The sequence below is a fragment of the Rhipicephalus microplus genome, chromosome X, assembly GCF_043290135.1.
Source record: "Rhipicephalus microplus isolate Deutch F79 chromosome X, USDA_Rmic, whole genome shotgun sequence".
NCBI classification, from domain to species: Eukaryota; Metazoa; Arthropoda; class Arachnida; order Ixodida; family Ixodidae; genus Rhipicephalus; species Rhipicephalus microplus.
The window spans coordinates 463126632-463144351 of record NC_134710.1 but is presented as its reverse complement, the minus strand read 5'-3'; positions in this window follow the sequence as shown (position 1 = coordinate 463144351).

Here is a 17720-nt window from a genome sequence, read left to right as displayed (position 1 = left end):
TAATTTCGCGTTGCATGGTTTCCTATACTGGCAGTGATATCATATTTTGTAAACATAGCCGTCCACACATGCACTGCAATTAATCGTGTTAAATGTCAATGAAAGCCAACAGACAATGAAGCTGAGGAAAATACGGGACGTTATCTGCAGTGGTTTCAATGTAAATAAATTATTTTGATATGAGTCTTAAGAAATTAAGAACTTTCACTCATTAATTAGCCAGAGTCTAGTTCTGGTAGACTTGATACCTCGAGTAGCGTGCTCGTAAGACGGATACTACCGACGTGACGGCAGTTAGTAAAAGAAGGTGTTTCATTCTCACCTTGATAAACGCGAGTGTTGCTGACTAACATTCCGGGTTGAGGGTAGGGTGGGGTAAAATGCAACAAAAATTTTACAACAGTAAATATTTATTTTAATTTGACTCCTTACAATTCAACATCAATTCAGAAACTTTCCTTTGGGTATAAGGTATGTGCTACATAAGCATCGCCCTGTCGCCACTGTTCTAAACATTATCTTAAAAATAAATTGAAAGTGCTTCAGATGTCTCATTTTGCCCCAACCTGCGAAGCAAAATGAGACGCATAGTGAAGCAAAACAAGACAGTGTGAAAAAAAAATTATTCCTTCAGTTTATCATGTAGAAAAACTTGAACTTGACTCTGTGGGCTCTTACTCAGAACCCACTACTTGGACTCCACGCGCTGAATCTGGACAGAACGTGGTGTTGTGTTGCTCCTAAACTGCTTGCTGACAAACACCACCAATCTTTCTGCTAATATTGTCTCTTGCTGAACGCTTCAACTTCATTGCATTATTCAGCAAGTGGAGGCTAGATATATCTTTCGACGTATCATACTCACTTCTTGCCGTTTGGATGCAGAACTGCTCAGGTGTTTCATGGCTTTGAACTTACTCCGCTGGGCTTTCAGAGGGAATGACTTAAAAAGTGTGCTAGATTTAGATTTTCTAGCGCTTTTTTCAACTGTATTATTAGAGAAACGTTGTGAAAACTATATGCTAAGACGTATTTGTGAACGGCTTGACTTGCAGAATCTGCCATATTTTTTATGCGTCTTTTGAGGGCATCGTTGAGAGCACGGAAACTTCTCGATGAAGGGCTAATGTAGAGAGTCATGTCCTGAATGGTAATCAGTGCTTTTTTATGTTGTTTTCTCTTAGAGTCTCCTCTATATGATATTCTCTTGTATATCCGAACCCTCCTAAACAAACAAATAGAGTATATAATGAGTGTAAGTTAAAAGCTCAAGTAATAAGAGACTCTTTCAAACAAGTGGATGCCTTTTTCTCACGTTTCGCCCCTTTCACAAGCGAGGATTTTAAAAAACCCACACTATAGATGGCGAGTAAGAAGGGACAGAGGTTAATCTCCTTTTCAAACCGCCTCGCCCGAAGGAACCTGATTGACTTTCAATAAAGTTCTTGGGCACCAAACAAACTAAACTACTGGTGTATTATAGCTCGTAGCCTAAAGTAACAACTTGAATATATGCTTTGCTGTACTGATACAGGCATGAGTTGCTTCGAGCACGGATCCGAAAGTTTTGCCGAGTAGAGTTTCGCCCCCTTTTGACGGCTCACGAGTATACTGACATCAGTCGCCTAATCTTTCCCGCGCGAACACTGCGAGCAATCATGTCTTCGCACGTGGAATTGTGTACGAGGACCAGCACTTATCGCTGGAAAAAGTAAACAAGAAAAGTAGTTTTTGTATTAGGTGAAGCCGCCGGCAAACTTTGCTGGCTTCTGCACCTAATTTTACTTACTATCAGCGCTTCGTAAACTTTATTCCTAATGGTGTATTGTCCGTATATGAGCAATTAGACGTTCAAATTGACATGTTCAAGTGACAAAATTATAGTAAAAGCAAAATGATAGCTTAAAAGCAATCAAACTAAAACTGTATGTATAAAAATGAGAGGGTAATCAGTGCTAATCACACAATTTATAACATGTCTGTTCGCAACATAACGCATTTATTGGCGCAATGTAATATGTTCTATTACAATAAACTCTGTAAAAATCGGCGACACGAAAGTTTTCTTTAGTAATGAAATGCCCAATTCAGTAGACATATTCATTATTTCACGCTTGTGGGCACATAATGAATGAATCATATATACTGAATGGATTAGCTCAAAGAGCAGTTAAGTGTCAAAACATTGCCAAGAAATGGGACTGACATATAGAGCAGACATAAATAAGGCATTACGAAACTTGCACATTGTACCGAGAAATGGGGAGCTCAAGTCACCACGACGATAGTTATAGCGCGAGAACAAAATGACGACACAGAGACAAGAAGGTCTCTGTGTCGTCGTTTTGTTCTCGCGCTGTAACTATCATCATGCCATACCAACTAGCCCAAGCTGCCACACTTCAAGTCACCAGCTCAAAGGCTTTTAAGTGTGAAGCATTTCTTAGCGAACTTTGGCAACTTCTATCTATCTATCTATCTATCTATCTATCTATCTATCTATCTATCTATCTATCTATCTATCTATCTATCTATCTATCTATCTATCTATCTATCTATTTATCTATCTATCTATCTATCTAGCTGCCTAGGACTTTTAGCTCTCCTGGCCGTTTCGATAATGGTATCAATACCAAACTTGGTATGGCATAACACGACTGTATGAAGAACATATTTGGCTAGTCATGACATGAAAATTATGTCATGTATGCCATGAATGTCATGATTTACATTTCATAGTCCTGTGGCTCTTGCGGTGGTTTCGTTCACATGGCATGCTGCAAAACTGGTATGGTATGACTTGATTGCATGGCGAACACAAGCGATAGACCCCAACATGAAAATCATGACATGCGTGTCATGTAACAACATGACTACATGCCACGCTCATGATGCGCTCGCGGCCGTTTCGCTAGCGTCACATATACCCAATTTGGTATTACGGTACATGAATGGATGACGAAGGTATGTGACTGGTGTAAACATGATAATCATTAGACGCGTGTCATGTAACAACATGACTGCACACCACGGTCATAATGTCCTGGCGGCCGTTTCGCTAGCTTTACTTATACCAAATTCGGTATTCCGGAACGTGAATGGATGACGAAGGTATGTATGATACTTGTGCAAACATGATAAACATGGGATGCGTGTCATGTAACAACATGACTACATGCTACACTCATGATGCGCTCGTAGCCATTTCGCTAGCTTCGCATGTACAAACTCAGCATTACGCGACGCGAATGGACGACATAGGTAAATGACACATCCAAACATACTAACCACGACATGTGCGTCATGTTACTGCATGACTACACGCCACACTCATGATGCACTAGTGGTCGTTCCGCTAGGCTCACCTGTGCCAAATTTGGTAATACGTGACTTCAATGGATGACGAACGTATGTGACTGGTGCAAACATGATAATCATGAGGTGCGTGTCATGTAAGAACATGACTACATGCCACAGTCAAGGTGCCAATACATTTCGACGTGACGTGGTGCGCGTGCTCGCCGGTGTTGCAACGCCAGGCGCCGGTTTTGCCATATACTCGCAGGCGTCCGTCGCACTGCGTTGCCTTGATGCCTGCGCGCTTCAGCGCGTCCGGCATCCCTCCGTCACGAAAAGAAGGAGACATGGTGTTGTCTGGGTGACGCATCGTCGCGAATTTTGCGCCGGTTGCCGTCGGTCGAGCCGCGCCGACGGACGCTGGTCGCGCCGGTCGCACCTGGCGTCAGGCTATAGAGTGCTCGCGTTTTGCTAACGTAGCGTCGCTGCGCCCAGCTCCACATATACAAAATTTGGTGTTACCTGGCGTCAATGAATAACGAAATATATGACTGCTGCAAACATAATAATAGTGACACGCGTGTCATGTAAGAAGATGACAACATACCACGCTAATAGCGTGCTCGCGGGCGTTTTGCTAGCTCCACATAAACTAAATTTGGTATCACGTGACGTGAATAGATTACGAAGGTAAACGACACATCCAAACATAGAAATTCTGACACGGAAATCATGTATGGCATCACTTACCTCCACCTCTTAATGTTGTGCTGATTTTAAAGTGACATATCAACCTTTCTTACTCATGCTTCACATATAATCGATTCCCACTGTACGTGGTATCTGCCAATTTTTCAGTTGTTGCGCCAATACAATGCTACCAGTCAATTCAAAAGTCATAAATTTAACCGTTCAGGTTATTGTTAAACTTCGAGTTTTTTATTAAGTGCTCTAAAATTAAACACAGAATCAAAGACGTATCACGAAACAACATAACTATCAGTCTATAAAAACTCTTAACACAGGTTTCGAATTTGTCAAACGTACCCATTATGCACTTAAAGTTTCACTTTTGTGATATGCACTATTATTTACAATTAGCCTATAGTGCACTCATATCTTACTTTCTGAAAACTTTTACGCAGGACATTTACTACATGCAGCAAATTCAAAAACAGCAACCAGAGCACGAGAGAAAGCTGCTTATAAAATTAAGAAAGAACACATTTTGAAAATAAAGAATGTGGCAGCAGACACACACTTCGGCAATCCGAAAGCTTGTGGGACATCAGGTACAATAAAAAAAAATCTATGTGGTCACTTCAAAATGACACTTTATTCTTAACACCATACATTGTGTAAACTTCAAACACAATCCTAATGCTTCATCAGATAAAATGAAAAACAAATCATGTATATTATTCCTTCAAGATAAGTTTCAGATAAGTGCGCCATATAAAAGGTATGCTTCAGCAATCACAAAGCTAGGGGTACATCAGGTACGGTGAAATAAAAAAAACATGTGATCACACCGAGAGCAGCTTTAGTTCAAAACACCAAAACGATAACAATGGCAACTTCAGCGAATGTCACAAAAACACATAAATACCACACAGATCAATACCACACGGATTTATCATTTCACGCAATATTGTTCATCGCATTGAGTGCTCGACTTCAAATTTTAGTTCGTGGCGGTTAATGCATGCCCGAGCATGCATTGAACAAATGACACCAATCTGCTGCCTGGCGAGAAAATCAGGTCTTTAAAAATGTGTGTTATAGCGGCATTTCAAGTTCTACTCATATTCATACCGAAGCCGACATCTAATATCCGTATTGCTCATGGCTAAGAAGATATATTCGCAAAAAGACAAGCTATAAATAGGAAGATGCTTGCAAGCGTCTTTAAAAGTCTGTCTTATAGCAGGATTTTTCATCTCAAATAAATTCGTCCTGAAGTTGACTTCTTCGATCGGGCATGAAGTCAGTCCATACCATATATCCCTTAACAAGATGGATTATACCTCTTTTGTGGTACCTGGCATGTTGTAGTAGGCTTTGTTGACAATGGCAGTGAAAGAACCGGTTGTGTTGTAAACACAGCACTCTTGTTCTTGGTGTCTGGTATAGCAAAACGGTGGCTCCTTCAGCCAGTTGTGTTCCTGACAGGTTAAGGTGCAGTACAATCTCGGCCTCTGCTGAGCTTATTGAAACACCTGATACGCAAGCTGAAAGAATCTGGCCTGCGCGTGAAAGCCATTATGGTAACTAAGGCGGCAACAATTGCGTGGTTGCGAATGGGCTCGACATAATCCCGGAGAAGCCTTTTTTTTTTAGATGGGTGGCACGAGAATATATTTTATTTATGACCCTCCGCACTTACTTGAATGCACTAGATATATTTTGCCAAAACATGACCTGCACATTTGCAAACGTGTGATTTCTAAGAAACATGTTCACAAGGCCCCTCACCATCCAAAACTTAAGTACCTTCCGAAAATAACCGAGAAGCATTTGTACGATACCTCTTTTGGTGATATGACAGTAAAGTATGCCTCACAAGTTTTAAGCAACGTTGTGCTTCTGGCAATTGAGCCATTAATCGCGTTCAACATCCTACTGCCTGATGCCACACACACTGGGCACTTTGTAGAACACATGGGTCAGTTCTTTGATACAACACAATAGCCGTGCAGTTCGCATCAACAAGCGTAAAATGAGACATGCAATTTCACCATCCACAGACCACATCGAATTCCTAAGGGCTTGTACTCATTGGATTCAGTCCTGGAAGTACAATTCTGTTCGGCAACCTAGGACCATAGTCGGATGACAAGTGACAATCAGGGCGATCATATTGCTTTGAAACGACCCGCAGCATTCTTTCAACTTTCACTTCTTGCTGATGCGCCAACTTAATCAAGACCCTTTCGAGAACTTAGTTGAACTTATATGCCAGAAACATGGGTGTAACAAAACTCCAAATGTCTACCCGTTTTCTGCTAAACTGAGACACATTGTTGTGTGAAAAATTTTCAAGCATTTGGATTGTAGCGACTGTTAGGCTGTGTGAACAAGACGCAGGAGCTCGTTTAAGCCAACTGAAGGCGCTTCTCATTGTCAAAAAGAAAAAAAAACGGTAGACAACCGACGCAAGAGACACCTAGCTCCACGAGTGTTGTTATTGCAGACATCTCCTCTGACTGCAGCGGAGCATCTAGTGATGAAGTATATTATGCGTGTGGCTACCTCAAACGCACGTTTCTTAAGTCAGTGTCATACATGCCGAGATCGCCTAAAATATAAGAACACAGGACCCCACATGGCCTAACAAGTTATTTATGATGTTTAAGGTTGTTGAAATAGACAGCAAGACACTTGCATGGTCACTTACCCGCACCCACTGACCAGGCATTTAAATATGTGGTTAAACTGGAGGAGACCCGTTTGCGCACGTAATTGATGCTGTCGCACACTGTCCTACCGTTCAAAGTAAACTGCTTTCCATTGTGGCACACCAAGAGCTTGACACTCTCTATTGTAGAGTGTACTGCACGCGGCTATTTCTTCATATTTTCGTGCCCATTCGGCTGCTTTGGTACTTTCAATTCAAAAGCTGTCAGTTCTGCTTGGTAAAAGATCCAAAGTCTGCTGCAAAAACAAAGTTGAAAAAGCTGTAGCAAGCTGTATGCATTGAACTAATGCCCCACCGAAAATTATTGATTTTGATTGATAAGTGGGGTTTAACGTCCCAAAACCACCTTGTTATTATGAGAGACGCCGTAGCAGAGGACTCCAGAAATTTCGTCCCACTTCGGGTTCTTTAACGCGCCCCCTAATCTAAGCAGACGGGCCTACAGAATTTTCGCCTCTATCGAAAACGCCGCCGCCGCAGCCGGGATTAGATCCTATGACCTGCGGGTGAGTAGCCGAGTATCTTAGCCACTAGACCAACGCCGCGGGGCCCAATGAGGATTCTTGATGTAGCGAAATGTATATTTTGTGTGCTTGGTTGTGTGCTTGGTTGTGTGCTTTTGTGTGCTTGGTTGGCTGAGGCTTTCCTCGTGCGATTTTGTTTCTGCTATTACGCCACAATATCACACTCTGTTTTTTAGTTGATGATATATGGTGTTTTTGGCGCAAGGGCCATTTGATGGCCAAAGAGCGCCAGTTCATGAGACAGGAATGTGGACGATGATTGTGATTAGCGGCTGTATAAGGGCCATAAAATTCCTCGCGGTAAGGCAGGTAAAAACATACAAGTAATAAAATCATGACCATGCCGTGAAAGGTGTGTGTGGTGCGAATAGATGAACAGAGTTGGTGATAATAAAATACGATGGTGGATATGTATGGCAATAGCACAAGTGCCTCACTCGTTCATACCCTTGCGTCCAAGGGCCGTGAGGCAAGTGCTTTCTTGTGTAGCCACCGCAGCGAAAACCTCTCAGGAGAGGTCGTGCTACGGAATGCCCGGGTATATGATTTGAAAACTATGAATTTCTTTTAAAAACGCTAGCAATGACTTATAACTAAAAAGCGGTTCCCTACCGACAAACATTGCAGGTTGTAAAGGTATATGTTGTCGGTAGGGTAATGGAAAGTGTTGTATTCTTATAGTGTCCAATTGTTTGCACTGAATTAAGACGTGAAGAACTGTTAGTGCTTCACCACATCTGTCACACAATGGTGGGTTGCCACCGGACAAAAGATATGAGTGTGTCGTGTATGTGTGTCCTATCCTGAGTCTCGTTAGTATTACCTCTGTATGACGCGATTTTGATAGTGGCAGCCAATGACCAAGGTGTGGCTTAATATTGTGTAGTTTGTTTTGTGTGTGTGTATCCCACTTGCTCTGCCAGTAGTCCCTGAGGTTTCGTTTGAGAGACGGCTTAAGATCAAGGGCCGGGATTAATATGGGTGTAGGGGCAGTGCTATTGTGGACGGATGCAGCGAGCTGATCCGCCCTCACGTTGCCTTCGATCTCACGGTGCCCTGGCACCCAGCACACTACAACATGTTGTTTGAGCGTGTAGAGTGTGCACAAAATGGAGTAAAGTGAGACAAGGACCGGGTTTTTTTTGTTTTTTAAGACTGTGCAGAGCCGTTACCACACTGAGGGAGTCTGTATAAATTATTGCTTTTTGTATTTGTAATAGTTTGATGTGTTTAGCTGCCACAAGTATCGCGTAAGCTTCTGCTATGAAGATACTTGTGCCTGGATGCAGAGGGCCAGCATCCGAAAAGGATGGGCCAACAGCAGCGTAGGACACAGAGGAGTTGGACTTGGAGGCGTCTGTAAAGAACTCAGGACGTGTGTATTTGTGTTGAAGTTCCAGGAAGTATGTTCGGATATGGGCAATAGGCGCATGTTTTGTAACTTCTAGAAAGGACACATCGCAGTCTAAAGTCTGCCATTGCCACGGCGACGGATATGCTACAGGAGCCATTAAAATGTGTTCAAGTGAGACTCCAGTTTCCTCAGCTAGACTTTTCAGGCGAACTGAGAAGGGCTGCCTCATCGAAGGCCTGTTTTGAAACAGAATTGAGATTGACAAATTATTAAGAGTAGAGTATCAGGGGTGCTTCTTATCCACTTTCACCTTAAGGAAATAAACAAAGGACATGTAAGTTCTCTGCAGATGAAGCGACCACTCATTTGACTCAACATAAAGGCTTTTTATGGGGCTGGTGTGAAAAGCACCCGTAGAAAGGCGGATGCCCAAATGGTGCACGGGGTCCAGCATCTTCAAAGCACTTTGCGTTGCAGACTGATAAACAACGGCCCCATAATCTAAGCGGGTGCGAACAAGGCTTTGATACAGATTCATGAGGCATTGCCTGTCACTACCCCAAGTAGTACGTGACAACACTTTTATAACATTCATGGCTTTTAGACATTTTGTTTTTAAATACTTTATGTGTGGTACAAAGGTCAATTTGTTGTCCAAGATTAAGCCTAAGAATTTATACCTGGCTTTGACGGACAGACGTTGCCCGTTCAGTCGAATGTCAGGTTCCGAGTGCATGCCTCTCTTTCGAGAGAACAAGACACACGTGGTTTTTTGTGGGTTAAGTCGAAATTCGTTTTCATCTGCCCATTTGAAGACCTTGTTTAAACCCAGCTGAGCCTGCCGCTCACACATTGCCAAGTTGCATGACTTGAAGCCAAGCTGAACGTCGTCGACATATGTACAATAGAACATGTTGCGGGGGATGGACAAGTGCAAGGAATTCATTTTGATAATAAAAAGTGTGCAACTCAGCAAACCACCTTGTGGCACGCCTGTTTCCTGGACAAATGTTTTTGAGAGAACACTGCCCACACGGACAAGGAATGTACGATTGGACAAGTAACTCTCAATTATGGAAAGCATTCTACCGCGCACACCCTGGTGAGACAAGTCTCTTAATACTCCAAAACGCCATGTTGTGTCGTAAGCCTTTTTGATATCAAGAAATACAGAAAGAAAGTATTGTTTGTGGACGAAAGCGTCTCGGATCTGTGCCTCGATACGCACCAGATGGTCGGTGGTAGATCTACCCTCTCAAAACCCACATTGATACTGGTCAAGCAGATTGTGTGTTTCAAGGAAATGTAAAAGTCGGCGGTTTATTATTTTTTCAAAAAGTTTACAAAGGCAGCTGGTTAGTGCAATTGGCCTATAACTTGAAACAGAGAAAGGGTCCTGGCCCTGTTTCAAAATAGGGATAACAATGGCTTCTTTCCAGGAAGTAGGTATGGTGCCAGAAAGCCAGATAGCATTGTACAGGGAGAGTAAAGTTTTTCGCGTTTCAAGCGGCAGGTTTTTCAACATTTCGTACATGACATGGTCGTGGCCTGGGGCAGAATTACTGCAGAAATTTAGTGATGTTTGTAGCTCAGCTAAGTTGAAAGGTTGGTTGTATGCCTCGTATTTTGTACACTTGTATTCCAGTTTCTGCTTTTCGATTTTTGCTTTATATCTTAGAAAAGCTTCAGTATAGTGTGACGAGCTAGAGACCTGCTCGAAGTGCGCACCGAAGAAGTTCGCCTGATCTTCCAGGCTGTCGCCTTGTGTGTTCACGAGTGGGAGTGAATGCACTTGTCTTCCTGCTACTCTACCAACCATGTTCCAGACTTTAGCCTCTTGGGTATAAGAAATAATCCCCGATAAAAACTTGTGCCAGCTTTCTCTTCTGGCCTGCCGACGTGTTCTCCTGGCCTGAGACTTCATTTTCTTAAACGTGGCAAGATTTTCGGCTGTCGGTGAGTTCCGAAGCACCCTCCAAGTTTTGTTTTGCTGCCTGCGTGCATTTTGGCACTCTGAGTTTTACCATGGCACACGTCGTTTTCGATGATGTCCATTCGTTTGTGGTATGCTTTTTGTTGCTGCATCGATCAGAGATGCTGTGAAGTAGTCGACAGCCGCTTCAATGTCTAAAGTGCATATGTGGCGCCAATTTATATGTGTGATGGCATAAAACTGTTCCCAGATGGCTTTGCTTAATAGCCATTTTGGAACCTGGGGCGGGCATTCAGTTGATGTAGGTGTGCTCAAAACTACGGGAAAATGGTTACTTCCGTAGGGATTTCTGATGACTTTCCAGTGAAGTAGAGGCACAAGCGATAGAGATACTATGATCAGGTCTATTGAGGAAGAGGTATTGTTAGCGAGGTTATAATAGGTTAGTTCTTTCCGATTCAGGAGACACACGCTTGAAGAGAAAAGAAACTGTTCAATCAGTCGACCTCGGGCGTCACAACGAGAGTCGCCCCATAGCCTGTTATGTGCATTAAGTCCCCTAGAACAAGATCGGGTTCGGGAAGTTCATCCATCAAAGACTGGAATTCATGGTTGCGTAGTTGAATATGTGAAGGTATGTATATAGAGCAAACGATGACAAGTCTGCCTAGAAGCACCACTCGAACAGCCACTGCCTCAAGAGGCGTTTGGAGTTTCAAGTGTTTACATGCTAAACCTTGCTTAACTATAACAGCTACACCTCCAGATGATGCCACGGCATCATCACGGTCCTTTCGGAAAATAATGTAACTGCGTAGACAGTTGGTGTGTTTAGATTTTAAGTGTGTTTCCTGTACACACAGCACTTTTGGTGAGTGAATGTGTAGAAGTTCTTGGACATCGTCGAGGTTAGTGAGAAGGCCTCTGACATTCCATTGTAGAATCTGTGTTTCCATATTTGATGGAAAGTGGTGCTGTGTGTACAAAAATGAAGTGGCTGTTCAAGTTGGAAGTTGTAACTTAAGTAGCAGGGCCGTTACGGGCCCTGTTATTGGTTTCTTGGTTTTTTTAGCGCGCTCTATGGAGCCATGCCGCGTTTCCGGCACCTGAGGTACCGTGTTTGTGTCCATTGCCTCACGTGAAGCACTGGACGCGCGCGTACGCGAGCTGCTGCTGCATATTAGCGACCTCGCCTGGTGAGACGTGGTCGGTCGACCCGACGACCCTGGAGTCACCTGAGTCTCCGGCTTGATAGGTGGGGCAGGCTTAGCTGCTTTCACCATGGGGGCGGCCACCACACCCGATGGCTCACTTTGCGTGGGCCTAGGTAGTGGCGGAGGGTGATGCGACGCTGCCCCCTGACACGCCGCATCAGCGTAAGTTGTGCCGTGAAAAGCCGAACACCTTCGGCGTGCTTCCTTGAAGGAGATATTTTCGCGAATCTTCAGTGTAATAATGTCTTTTTCCTTTTTCCACTGAGGACAAGAACGTGAATATGATGCGTGGTCTCCGTCACAGTTTACACAATGTAGGGTTTCATTACAATTGTCAGAGATGTGGCCTTGGGCACCGCATTTGGCACAAGCAGGCCGACCACGACAGCTCTGAGAGCCATGGCCGAACCTTTGACACTGGTAACATCGGCGGGGGTTTGGTATGTAGGGTCTGATCGGTGTCTTTGTATAGCCAGTTTCTATTGTTTGTGGTAGTTCACTTGTGGCAAAGGTCAGTACCAAGTGTTTCGTGGGGGTTTCCTGATTGTTTCTTCAGATAGTGATTCGCTTCACGTTGGTCACATTCTGTTCTTTCAAGCCCTCGAGGAGTTCAGCCTCCGTCAGGTCAAGGAGGTCTGTGTCAGAAACAACTCCACGTGCAGAGTTCATGGATCGATGAGGTGTTACGCTGATGGGGATGTCGCCGAATGTTGCAAGGTTCTTTAGTTTGCCAAATTGTGTTTTGTCACGGAGTTCTAAAAGAAGGTCACCACTAGCCATTTTTGTAACTTTGTAGCCATAACCTAATGTGGCTGTCAGGGACCGCGATACTATGAACGGGGACACTGTTCTGGCTGTTTTGTTGGGCTTCTCACTGTGTACAACATGATAACGAGGGAATACTTCTTTGGGTCGGCTGAAAAAGGAAAATTCTTCGGTGCATACGCGCTTTGAAGCGGTACGATCATTGAGGAGTGGAAAACTTCTCTGCATGATAGAGGAATGCAATTCAGTAACGATGGCGGCCACCCATCATGGAGCCCAACGAGGGGACCCTGCAAGGTTCACGAAACGAGAAACATGCAGACGCCAGCCGTACACCGCTACGATAACTTAATGCGCGTAGGCCAAGGTTGGCTAGTTGCACAAGGTTAACCCAAGCCGCCCATGAAAATGGGGAAGTAACAGAAGAAATAAGAGGACAGTATAGATTTAAAGAGGAGAAAAGACGAAGATGTGGGGGAGAGAGAGATAGGAAAAAGCGACTGCCGATTTCCCCTGGGTGGGTCAGCCCCTGTTTTTTAGTTGTGTGACGCAAAAAAAAAACATATTTCTGTTTCCTGTTTTTTGCACTGCAATAAGCAGTCGATGACCCACTCATCGCGTTTGGAAACCTTGTGCAGTGGTATGCGGGGAAGACTATTCTTTCTTTAAGGTTGCAACAAAGCTTGCAATGATTTCACAAAACAGTGCTGCACTAGTGTAGGTGAGTGTAGATTTGTTACATAACATGTTAACTGCTGTCATTATTGTGAGGTGTTCTGCTTTACATTCAGCCGTGTGGCATACTCCTCCAAGTTGAAGTTGTCTCTGTTGTAGGCCATATTTGCTGTTCATATTGTACAGAGTATTTGCGTCTCCCACACAGATCTCAGAAGTGATGTGGCTTTGACAAATTCGCACTGGTACTCTTCAGGTACACACCTTTTCCGAATTCATTGCTCTGTTTAAGGAAATATTTCACTGAACACAGGCATGTTTTAGCTATAACTTTCACGTTCCATGTCACGTATCATGTTCTTTAGTCGCATGTTCCAGTTTGTTGGATGCCAGGGTTCTATTAATGCAGCTGGGTACTGAACGGCGCACGGTTCGCCAATTACGAAGAGTGCCTGGGACGTCAGGCCTACCAGTGCGTTTATTTGCACTGTTCACGAGTTATTTCCCTGTTCACTTTACCATGATTATTTTGCGCAGAGTGGCGCAGTGCAGTTGTTGTGCCCACCATTTTTTCCCCTCTTAGACATTGCACACGCATTCTCGTTGTGTATTTGTCCACAATCAGCATCAGTACTTACGAAGCAGTGTTGACCCCGTGTGCGCACACCCAATAAGTTAAGGAGGCTCCAGCATGGTTGGAATGTCAAAATAAATGCAGCGGTAATCTCTCCCATGAATGCAGTAATAGGGAAATGAGTTTCCAGGCATCAAATGAAAACATTCAATGCAGGGCAGGGTAAATTGAACATCGTTGGAGAGGTGTTCTTTTTTTTGTGGTACCTGTACAGCCGGCTGTGGCTCATACCTTCAGTGTAGCATGTATGTTTTTGTCACCTCTAAATCATGTACTGTAGAGTGTACATGTGTTTACCGACTATTTTTGAGTATCTGTACGTATTATCGAGAACGAGTCATTTTTTTTCTACCACGTGGCCCCAAGTAGTCTGACAGGCTTGCTCAAGTGACAATGTTTTGCACCATGTGCATTTGAGCGTGCGCGTTTCCAGAGTATTTCATTTTTCCGTTTGTGTATGTTTTAACAAACATGGGTCATTGTTTTTTCGCACTAAGTGGCTCAGCACTGTGCGACAACCTTGCTGATGTCGTAATATTTCTCTGCTGTCCCCCTCCTTCATCTGCCTGTCGTACGGGCAGAATGTGGTGAGAATAGCCTTTCGACATGACCATTTCTCTCTGAAGATAGAGAGGATGGGTTGCTTATTTATGCCCTCCGATGCTGGTGCGCCTAGTAGAATTTCCCACAGCTCTTCTTGCAGATGTTGCACTGGTGTGTCCATCAGCTGTGGTTCTTTCCTTTATGCACTGAAACAGAGACCAGTACACTTGCTTGGATAATTAAAAGTGTACAAAGTTTATTGCCTAATGAACAAATACACCTTCAGACATTGCAGGCGTAAGGTGAAGCCCACGAAGGGGGTCATGCGTGTTTGCTAAAATGTCAGCCAAGCGAGATGAATTCATCAGTGGTCCCTAATATGAAATAAAACAAAAGTTAGCATTTTAACGCATAGTATAATTCCTTTGTTTTATGTGTAGATATTTCTTTGTTGGCAATTGAATTTCGATGCTTTCATCGATATGCAATGTTGTACAATTATGTACTCCAGCGCTGATCATGCACATGTGCATATGCTTGTGCTTTGTTTGCGCACATTGTCTTTTGTCACTGCGTGCGTGCTGATGGTTTTTTGTAATCACTGTTCGTTTGTGTGTACTTGTATTTTCGTGCACGTGCAAAATAGTCACGTTTTCTGCCACTCGGTTGACGTCTGCTATACCGTGATTTCTTTGCGTGAATCTGCTCAGCTGTGTTCTCCTTCTGACCGCTATATGTTGTAATCACAACAAACCCGGGGGTCTTTAGACGTACTTGTTGACAGAACGTACTCAAAGTTAAGCAAAAAACAATTTTGATGCTTGACGCCTGTTCTACAATACAAGTTTGTTGTTGTGAGCACTAGCTGAGGTTCAAACGGGCACAACACGCCATCTAATTTGTTTCGTCTCTTTCACGGAGGGCAAAGGCTAGCCACTCACAAGCGCACGATGTCTCAACAAGGGTCTCTCACCGCTTGATCACTGTCAATAAAGATTATTCTTGCCTCTACTCACTCGTGATTTGTTTTTAGCGGTGCCAGCTGCAATGTATCCCCTTCGATTACATGTAACCATTGTACACACAAGTACTGTGTTCCGAAGAACGATTTGGCATGCTTCAAGGCGTTTAGACGCGCTTAAAACAAACGGGCGAAATATGACAAGACACCAATAGCTCTATAGCAATAGAAAAAACAACAAGCCGAGGTACCCGCGTATACGCACACGAACCCAGGACGGAATGAAGAGTGCGGCCATTTTTTCTACAAAAAACAAAAAAAACAACAAATTTAGATTTCTGCTTTCTGTTTACGCAGCGCCATCTCTTGGTTGCCCTCGGCAGTTCCACGCGCTGCCGTTGCTTATCTTGCGTACTGTTGTCGAGGCTACAGTTTCCCTTCTCCGAATGGGTTCTTTATTCGATGGTTTGATGGGGCCGCGTGGTGGTGGCCACGTCATATCCTTTCTCGTCTTCCTGCCTGCCAGAAGAAGCTTTGTAGGGTGGTAGTGTGATGAATCGTTCTTGTCGCTGCGTGGTGGTGGCTGCGCCATTTCTCTTCTCGTCTTCCTGCGTAAAGCTGACGGACACTTACTTATTACTGCTGGTGAGTTCTACAGAATCCTGCATAATGGCAGAATCGAACAGCTTGCATCATGGGTAAGTGTCTGTTGCCATGCTACCTGCAAGTCATATGGTCTTGTAGTGTGTTTTACTTCTAAATAACACGCTTTTCCAAAGCTGACATTTCTTTCTTAACAAATCATTTAGGTAATTCGGAGAAGAAGTCAGGCGTATTTAAAACATCTCACCAGGGATTTACATTGCACTCATGGAGCATGCGCTGAGCAGTTATCAATGCATGTATATATATATATATATATATATATATATATATATATATATATATATATATATATATATACATGGTAACCCTCTGTACCTGTATCGGTGCTCTGTGTAACTGAAAGTGCGATTACATGTTTTGAAAAAAATGTCAAAATATGTATTGTCACGTGCCGGACCAGAGTGACAGGTGGGTCCATTCTGTCATATGGCAAAGATAGATTAAAAAAAACGCTCGCGCAGGCTACTTAAACATTTGTGCGACTGCATGTCGATGTTGAAAACAACACGCCTGCTGCAAGACATAGCAGCCCACAGCGCCGCCTCAAAGAAGTACACACGCCTGACGCAACTCAAGCCGTCTGTGTCGCGGATGGTGGAACTGTGGCCGTCATAGGAGCGTGTACGAGTGGTGTTAGCTTTTCCGACGGCCATGTTCCTGTTTTTTCCACATTGCTTGTTATCCACAGTATTTTTCAATACACGAAATCACTTTGAAGCGGACGTCCGAAAGCGCCGCCATGGTAACGTGCACTACATACACCACGCAAACACGGTGGCGTTTAATCTAAAATAGTGTGCAGTGAGCCGTACAATCTAAAAAAAAGTTTGTTGGGCCATCACCGACTTTTCACAACCGTTTTACTAACCAGGTTAGCAAACGCTTGAAGGTTGCAACGGTTACCTTTTGCGCACTGGTACTAACCTTTCGTCATGCACACATTTAATGAACTTCTTAAACAAACTTAAGAGGTTATTACTAGGAGTGTCTAACAACCTGTTCAGTAGCACGGAGACGCATTAAAGTTAATTGAGGCAATATATCTGTGCTTGCTACCCTTAAGTGTTGTATATTAGATCGTTTTGAGGCGGCAATATGCTAAATAGACCTAACTAATCGATTTTCTCATTATGCCTGATTGAAAGTCCTACCCTACGTTACCTCACTTAATGAAAAAAAAACAACAAGTGTGAGTTGTACAAATAAAGGCGCCAAACATAAATTTTACATCCTACAGCATAGCCGCCCAACGGCACTAGCTGCATTCGCTTGAGTTAGGGCTACAAATACTCCTGGAACCACTTAGAAACTGTACTTCTTGTGTGCACTTGTGCATGTGTGCTGTTCTCCTTTATGACAACATGTGCGTAATTACTCAGTGATGTATCGAGATGTTAAATCTCGCAAATAGAACCGTTAAAAAACGGGTGATTATGAGGCGAAATAATCGTGTATTGTACATTTTTTTAGAAACAGTTACTACTTAGGTTTTTATCTTTACTACTTACGTTAGTACCCGTTGATGATGATGATGATGATGATGTGTGGCGCTTTATGGCGCAAGGACCAATTGATGGCCAAAGAGCGCCATTTCAATGAGTAGAGATGTGGACAATGATATGTTGCGTGGCTGTATAGGGGCCTTAAAATTCCTCGCGATAATGCGGGTAAAAACATAAGTATTAAAATCATGACAGGGGCGTGATATGCATAGTAAAAAGGAGGACAAAGGTTGT